We start from the raw sequence: 7,525 nt of genomic DNA, 5'->3' as shown, positions 1-7,525 counted from the left end.
AACCCAGGAAATCAAAAGTCAAGAACATGGAGGCTTTTGCCTCTTCCTCTCATCCAAATCTAAATAGAGCCAAGTGCATTGAAAGTTTCAGGTTGGCATTGTCTCATGCTTTCATTGGTTACTTTATGATCTAAGTCATTGTGTGCAGAAGTTCAGGGTTTCAGGATGGGACATGTTCGTTAATTTATTAGGCATCAGTGATGCCAGATACACACCTGAGATAAGGAGAGTTGTTTAACTAAGTAATGGCTGTGTGTGCTGTTTTCTTTATATCCACTGGAATATCTTTTAAATTTCCTGAATAACCAGTCTCCCTGGCATTTGTAAACTCCTTCTAAGCTTATGTACATGCCCCCCTTCTCTGCCCTCCACCAGGTGAATAATTTGTATTTAAAGCATTATTCTAAATGCATACCTTTTGAAAAGGGCACCACAAAAAGACCAATGATTTCCTTTGGGGTCAATATGAAATAAATAGCATATTGAATAGGTAAAAATCAAATGCTTCAGTTAGAATAGAGCTACAGAATTAGATATGATTAAACCTTGCCTGAAGGGCTGAGCTGTTTGAGAAGGCTTCAACTTGTGGGGCAGGTTCCATGGTGTGACTTGGCTGTGAGTACCAAGATTGCTTAGACTTAGGGACTTCTGAGCTGAATTCCAAGGGCTTCTGAGCATGCCTTACTCCTGCCTCTGCAACTGACATGTCTTGCCATTATCTCAAATAAAAAGAACTAAATGATGATTTGGTTTTTACTTCTTCAACAAAGGTTGTCAAAAAATAAAAGTGCACCTGTTGAAGTTTGGCTTTTCTGTATTAAAGTGAAAAGAGCAACAAGCCAGGAGACAGTTTATGCTCCTATGAGCTGTGTGATCTGAACCTGTCACCTTACTTTCCCAGCTTCAGTTTCCTGTTCTGCATAATAACTTTTATACTTCATATCAAAGTTTCCTGATATAACAGAACATCCAGAAATTCATTACTTTGTGATAAATGTGTTTTCATAATACAGAAAGACCAACTATCTTACTTTAACACCTTTGTTACTTTGATTCTGAGATAATATTTTTCCCCCTGATAATGGCAAAAGGCAGACTTTTAAAAAGTTCTTGGAGGCATGTGCGGAATGTGCAGGTTATGAGATAATTCTTACATATTCTTAAAAAAAAGATCATGCCTGTAATCCCAGCACTTTGGGAGGCTGAGGCAGGTGGATCACCTGAGGTCAGGAGTTCCAGACCAGCCTAACCAGTACGGTAAAACCCTGACTCTACTAAAAATATAAAAATTAGCCGGGCATGGTGGCATGCGACTGTAGTCCCAGCTACTTGGGAGGCTGAGGCAGGAGAATCACTTGAACCTGGGAAGTGGCGGTTGCAGTGAGCTGAGATCGCACCACTGCACTCCAGCCTAGGCGAAAGAGCGAGACTGTCTCAAAAAAAAAAAAAAATCCTTAAATTTGAAGTACTTTTATTACTTGTTTGCTGTGGAAAATTAATTTAAAAGCTATGGTTACAACATTATAGACTGTAAGCTATTAGCAACCAGGACCCCTTACTCAGAATAACGGTATATTTAAAACTGGAATATCGTATTGAGGTTCTCTGAACCTTAAGAAAGAGAGTGAGAATTATAAGGGTCAGATGATGGAAGGGCCTTTCACTGAGATGGAGAGTATAGGGAGGAGAAGGCTAAGGAGGTGAAGTTTGGTGGATAGGAATCAAGTTAGAACATGTCATTTTCCTGCTCAAAACTCCAGTGGCTCCCATTCCACTAACGGTAAATGCAAAGTCCTTCTCAGAGCCCACTAAACCCTTTCCCACCTACCTGGCCCCTGCTGCCTCCCAGGACTCACCTCCTATCACTGTGTCTTTCACTCCAATCGCTCCAGCCTTATTGTTTCTGGGACACCCCAACACACTCCTGCCTCATCCTGCCTCAGGGCTTTCGCACTTGCTATTCCCTCATCCTGGAATTCTCTCCCCACCATGGCTCATTTCCTCCCTTTCTTCAGTTCCTACTCACAGGCCAGCTTATCAAAGAAGAGATCTTTCTTTTTCTTTATTTCTTCCTTTTTTTGAGGGGGGGGGAAGAATCTGGCTTTGTTTTCTAAGCTGGTGTGCAGTTATGCAATCTTGGCTCCCTGCAATCTCCTCCTCCCTGGCTCAAGCCATCCTCCCACCTCAGCCTCCTGAGTAGCTGGGACCACAGGCATGCTTCACCACACTTGGCTAACTTTTGTATTTTTTTAGAGACTGGGGTCTCCCTACGTTGCCCAGGCTGGTCTCAAACTCCTGAGCTCAAGCCATCTGTCCACCTCAGCCTCCCCAGGTGCTGGGAATACAGGTGTGAGCCACCGCCCCCACCCCCAACCTAAAGGGGCCTTTCTTGACCATCACCAATAAAATAACACTGACCCCAGCACCTTCTCTCTCCCTTACTTACCTTTATTTTTCACATACCCTCATCACCACCTGATATCTATTTGTTTATTGTCTATATGCCTTTCCTCCATGTAAGCAACAGAAGCTAGGAGAGGGGTATGCTTAATTATTACTGCATCCCCATTACCTAGCATTGGCTCATGGTAGGTGCTCAATAAACAGGTATTAAGTGAACAATGAAATCAGTTTGGGACATGCTGAATGAGAGTTGTTTCAGTTACATCTAAGTGGAGCAACACACAAGAAGTTTAGTAACAGGTTTATCAGAGATGTCTGGGCTATAGATTGGGAATCATCAGCATGTGGCATGAGAATGGATGAGATCATGAAGTAAGGAATGAGAAGTGGGAAGAGCCAAAGATGCATTCCTGGGAACAACAACCTTGAGGTACATGTAGAGGAAATAGATTCATGACGGAGACAGAAGAGCAGCAAGAAATTGAAAAATAAAACCAGAGGGGAGAGTTATTCTTAAAGCAAACTACAGAGAGGATCCAAATGAGAAAATGACAAAGAGTGTCAAATGGTGCAGAGTGAGACTGGTTCCTTAGAGTAGTGTCCCTGGAATGGTGAAGGGAGATGCCAAGCTGCAGAGGTGACACCTGAATCAGAGATGAGATGGTGAGGGTAGAAGCTGGATATGAAAGGATGAAGTTAGTTGAGGCAGTAGTAGAAACAGCTTTAAATGAAAATGGCAGATTAAATTTTTCTGTGGATGGAGTGAAAACTGGGAGGTGGAGGGAGATGGATTTAAGGATATAGACGAAAAACTGACCACAATCTGTGGCAAAGGTACTTCTCCCACTGTTGAAGGGAAGGGAAAAGGAGTGGACACAGAGGTAAGCAAGTGAGGATAGCAAAGGGAGAACTTTCTGCCTGAGCCCTCCCCTCCCCTCCCCTTCCCTTTCCTTCTTTTCTTTCTTTTTTACAGCAAAGGAAAAGGTAATGTGACTTGCCAATGATAGGGGTAAAGCAGTGGATTAACTTCCAAGGAGAGGGTCAGGTTGGAAATGGCAGCCCAAGGGAATGGAATAGCATGCTGCTCAGGGAGACCTGCCTAGGGTGTTCAGAGGCACTAAGGTCAATTGCCACTCAGTTGCCACTGGAGACCATGATTTTTATAGCAGTGTTTTCTGTTAATGTTTGTCAGTTTTAATGTGCATTTGAATCATCTGGCGATCTTGTTAAAATGCAGATTCTGATTCAGTGGACCTGGGGCAGGACTGAAATTCTACAGTTCCTACAAGCTCCCAGGTGTTGCTGATGTTGTTGATCTTTGAGTAGCAGGTGGTTTTTGCCATTTTCTCCAGCACCACCCAGGAGGCCTGGGGCAGAATGGAGCTGATAGAGAGTCAGGGGTCAAGTCAATAGATGGAAGTGGAAACAGGAAGTTAAGGAAGTTAAAAAGAGTAGATAAAGCTAGAAGCTGTTGATTTGAAGAGGATGGAGAAGGGCTTGAAGATTGAAGTAGGCGTCTGATGGGACAAAAGTAAAGAACATAGAGAACTGAAGGTAGGTAGGAGTTGTCAGATATGCTTGGCAAGACGGGTTAAAAGCAACTGATGCAGTTTGTAATGGCTGAAACAGAAATTCAGCTACCTAATAATGGCATATAAATAACATGATAGTAAAAATACAACCTACATTCACTTTATAGTCTTCCTAAACACAAAAAATTTAAACTGGGTGCATTAAAATTCTTATCTTCTTTCTTTTTAATTAAATGTCTTTTGTTCCTGTTATCTTCCCTCTAGATTTTAAATTTCCTATTTTTTTTTCCCAAGTGTTCATGTTTATTGAGGGCACTAGGGGCCACAAAGGAGCCCTGGGCATCTGGGGGCGAGGCCTGGCATTTGGCTGGACAGTGGCCCAGCGAGCGGCCAAGGATGAGGTCTCCACCACCCGGTTTACTTGAAAGTGTGGCTGTCGGCTTCACCCCGGCCAGAGCCTTTTTGCCCAAACATGGCGGCATAGCAAGGGTGGTTGCAGTAGGGCTTGCTTTCGTGCTCAGCGTGGCCCTCGGAGGTCAGCGTCTTCCCACATTCTCGCACTTCAGGCAGGGCCGAGGCAAGTCCTTGCCCAGAGAGGTCATCCTCTCGGGGAAGTACACTTCCTTGTCGCACTTGGGGCACTTGGGCATGGCGGCTCCGGGTCCGGTGCTGGCGGCGGCTGGGGCGGGACGGGCTACAGGTGTGAGACTAAATTTTAAATTTCTACTAGGTAAAGATTTTACTTTGGGATTAACATTTACACAGCTTTATATTGCACAGGGAGCTTGGCTGATCAACATATTTAAGTGCTTTTCTTCTGAACTAGTATATGAACTTTTCTGATCCATAAATCTAATGATTTTTTGTCAGGAAAATCTATTATCATCTTTCTCATTAAAACAGTATAATGCCATTATTTCACAGTTTATTTTTCTTTTGAATAGGGCATCACCCGCATTCTTAGAAACATAACTCTGTTGAGTAAAAGACTGAAATAATGTGGCAATCCTGTAGTCTAGCACCTGTCCAATTATGTTGTACTTATAACAAGATTCTTTCATATTTGAATGGATCATTATTAATCTTTAGGAAGTGGTGCTGTATGATGGGAATAGAAAAGGGCATAAGATAGGATCCCTTCTCTTGGCTGTGTTCAAAGACTGAGATATACATGTGTAAAGTCTTAGGAAATAATAACATCAGGCAGTATTTTAGTTAAATCCCAGAATAAATGATATGAAGAGTTTAAAGGCAGTTTGAAAGGAAAAGTAAGTACAGGTAATTAAAAGCAAAAGCCATTACCAGATTTTTTTTTTTTTTTACTTTAGGATCAATTAAAGGCATAATTTTCAATTAGTGTTAATTCTAACTGTCTTGAGTGCTAGATTCTCTCAAACCTGAAATCAATATTATTAGCAGTTGTTATTAGCCAACACTAAACTGGAACAATTTAACTAGCACTTAAAATCATTATAAAATATTCTAGACAAGCAAAAAGGCATAAAGGATAGATAATAAATACAAAATAATTTTTCATTGATATTTGCCAGTCTTCAGCCTAGCAGATACTCAGTAAATGTTTGCTGAATGAATAAATGATTCTCATTTATTATTAAATGCCTTGTCTCCATATTTATAATATCCTTGGAGCCAAGGACATTTGTCTTCCTTTCCATGGTGCCTATAAAATGATGGTTATGTGGTTGGTGTTCAATAAATACTTGTAGGTTGGTTTATTTAAGGCCTAGACTCCCTGTTTGTAGCTCTCTTTAAACTTGAACCCTAACTCATAGCTCTTTTTAACCTGATATTTAGCCTAATTGAAATTACTTTAATTGTTATACATTGTTGATGAAATATACCTCTACAACTCTAAGAAGAGCTAGAAATTTAAACTATAGCTTTTGTTTTTTACATCCTAACGTCTTTTTTTTTTTTTTTTTTTTTTTTTACTAAAAATAGGACATTGTGTGACTTCATGTTGTTTCTTTTAAAACAAATACAGGACATTGCTTAAAGTCCTGATTTGTAATTACAGTAAGAGTAAGTCAAAATCTCATATTGCAAAATAGCTAAGCATAGATTTTTTTCTTTTTTCAAAAATGAACTCAGCTTCAATTTTAAGAGTCCTCCTGTGACTACCAGGGATTCAGCTCCATAAAATCCCATAAAATCTCTTCTATAAAATGATTTCATCCCTGCTGTGTGCATTTATTTTCTGCTTCTTCCTCTAGTTCACTGTTTTAATGTGGGGTTCAAGGACTACTTGCATTGAAATTGTCTGTACTGCTTGTTGTATAGATTCCTGACCCTCCTCTCAAGTCCTTCTATATCCCAACCAGGGCAGTGAGGGTGGCAGCTTGTCACTCACATTTTTTTCTCCAGATGCTTCTTAAAGAAGCTAAATTTGAATACATTGTTACTGCTATTTTCTTAGCTGTGGTTCTCTTGTTCAACTTCCAGCTCTGGATTGGCTTTATATTTCTGTTTCTATTCTTCATCTTCCATACCCTACCCCTGCTTCCAACTTTGGCACTTCGCTAACAACTCTCTTCTCTCAGTCATGGTCTCATGCACTACCTGCTAACATGGAAATTTGGGAGTAGCCACTGTTACAAGATTGCTTTCCCTCCTCACTTTAGTCTCTGTAGCCATAGTCACCAGAGACGCTAAAAACCATTCTATTTGGTGTGTGTAGTGTGATAGATCAGTGCTACTCACAGGAGACTATGAATGAGATAAGCTTGTGCTTGGATAAGCAGCACACTTTCTTTTCAAGAAAGTCTTGTTACATTTTTATAGTGGTGCAAGCTCCTTAGCACTTTGTGGACCAATAACCCATGGTCCATGGAAGCAACCATTCCACTGAGCACATTTTGAGGCCTGTGCTACAGATTTTTGGGGGAAATGGCTTCACTGAGATATAATTAATATACCATAAAATTCACCCATTTAAAGGTTACACAAAGTATATTCAAAGACTCACCACAGTCAATTTTAGAACATTTTCATCACCTTGAAAAGAAACCCTGTGCCCTTAAGCTGTCACTCCCAATCCTCCAATCCTGTCCTCCCCCAGGCTTAATAAATCACTAATATACTGTCTGTCTATATTTGCCTCTTCTGGATATTTCATATAAATGAAATCATATGATATGTGATCTTTCATGGCTGGCTTCTTTCATTTTAGCATGTTTTCAAAATTTGTCCATATTGTAGCTTGTAATAGTATTTCATTCATTTGATGGCCAAATAATATCCCATTACGTAGATATACCACATTTTGTTTATTCATTCATCCGTTGATGGGCATTTGGATTGTTTCCACCTTTTGGATACTGTGAATAATACTGCTATGAACATCCACGTACAAGCTTTTTTTGTGAGCATATGTTTTCACTTCTCTTGGGTATACAGCTAGAAGTGAAATTGCTGAGTCAAATGATGGTTCTGCATTTAAATTTCTGAGGAACTGTCAACCTTTTCCACCATTTTACATGCCTACCAGCAGTGTATGAGTGTTCTCCACTCCACTTTCTGGCCAACATTTACTAGCCTCCATGTCTTTGGTTATAGCCATTTTACAGGTG

General features: G+C 40.5%; 1 pseudogene; it reads right to left on the bottom strand.

Annotated features, from left to right (window-relative positions):
- Positions 1-4,002: 4,002 nt before the first annotated feature.
- On the bottom strand, positions 4,003-4,718 carry LOC100992021 (cysteine-rich protein 1-like; annotated as a pseudogene).
- Between the last annotated feature and the right edge of the window lie 2,807 nt (positions 4,719-7,525).

The sequence above is a fragment of the Pan paniscus genome, chromosome 2 (assembly GCF_029289425.2).
Source record: "Pan paniscus chromosome 2, NHGRI_mPanPan1-v2.0_pri, whole genome shotgun sequence".
In the NCBI taxonomy this organism is placed as follows: Eukaryota; Metazoa; Chordata; class Mammalia; order Primates; family Hominidae; genus Pan; species Pan paniscus.
The sequence above is the reverse complement of the archived record's forward strand: the minus strand, read 5'-3'. Positions and strand labels throughout refer to the sequence as shown.